This window comes from Sander lucioperca, chromosome 6 (assembly GCF_008315115.2).
Source record: "Sander lucioperca isolate FBNREF2018 chromosome 6, SLUC_FBN_1.2, whole genome shotgun sequence".
Lineage (NCBI taxonomy): Eukaryota > Metazoa > Chordata > Actinopteri > Perciformes > Percidae > Sander > Sander lucioperca.
This window is the reverse complement of record NC_050178.1, coordinates 23003461-23004966: the sequence shown is the minus strand read 5'-3', so window position 1 is coordinate 23004966 and position 1506 is coordinate 23003461.

The window sequence follows — 1506 nt, the reverse complement described above, 5'->3', positions numbered from 1 at the left end:
GTGAGATTTCACGTCCGTACTCTGTTCCCACCACTGGTGTCTTCAGTGTGCATTTTTCTCAAACTGCCTTATTTTAACACTGTATACAAACTCATGGGCAGTCTGTCTCTTTGGTAAAAAAGACAGCAGCTTTGAAACTGAATGTATATTTGCACTAAAAGTAGGTTGCATCAAGGAGCCTATCAATATAAAGTCCTTCAAATCATCCACATGTTCAAGATCTTACAATGTTATTTTATGCTTGTGTGATTTTCTTTCTTTTCTTTCAACTCCTTTTTTTTATTATTACAATACCCACATGTCCGTATGTATAACGTTTGGTGGCAGTCATCATTCCTTTCTCTCCATCCTGGCCATGACTCTAATGTAAACACCTGTTCACACATATAAGTAGCAGACTCACCATCTTGTTTCTTACGAGCCAGAAACTTGCATGTGTGTTCAGCGTTTGGCACCTAATTTACATACACTGTAAAAAAATATATAAATTTCTTTTATATTTAAAAAAGTGTCCGGGCTGCCCTCAAATTTTAAGTTGACTGAATTTGAGAAGACAAGTTGAGGTAGTTGTGTAATGATTCCAAACAACTAAATGTTTCTAGTCAAATAATCTTAATTAGGTACAACTGTATTGATTCAGTTGATTCAGTACCTAATGCTTTAGTTTACATACTGAGCTACCCACCAGACTCCACTTAAATAAACAGTAATTTTATCATCGTAAAACACACTACATTCAAAGTGGACAGAAACAAAATCAAACTATCAAAAGCCGTCTTGGTTCATCTTTCCACTGTTCCAACAATCACCACTCTGGTTTGGTAGAAATAAACCCTTAATTCACCCATTTACATGTGGAAATATGCTGGCTCTATACACGCTATAAGTGCTGATTATTTACATGGAGTCTGGTGGGTTTGGCGATGGTGATTTCGGAGCTGCTTCATGTTAAACAAAAATGACTTTACTCTTTAACATAAAGGTCTATCTCTGTAGGGAGCCTTTCCATAATGTTGTCAGACACTTAGAATAATAATCTGAGCCTGTCAGTGGCAAAAAAAAAACACTTTTAGTGGACTGAAATTGACAATGTACATTTGCCCTATAGGATTACATTGCAGGTTGGCAGGTGTCGGTTCCAGCGTTCTTTCTCAACACAGGACCATTAGTCACTTAGACACCAATGCACGTGAAAAACAGGGTCCAGGTTGAAAAAAAATGACCCTTTAATTCCAAGCTTGCATGTGATTTAACAACGGTTTTATAGCTGAAACCCAACACAAGAAGAACATTCGAGCCTTTTTAACTTTGTGAGTCCACCTTTGAGAATGTGCCACAGACCAGTGGAGCAGAAGTGGAATTCCACGTCTGCAATTATTGAACAACAGGGTGCAAAAGAAGTATTTGAGCTGAAACAGAGGAACGACTGGGGGGGGAGTGGGCGAAAACGTCAGGCGAGGGTGAAAAGTTAGGAAACAACTAATGAAGCACTGACTCATAACCAAA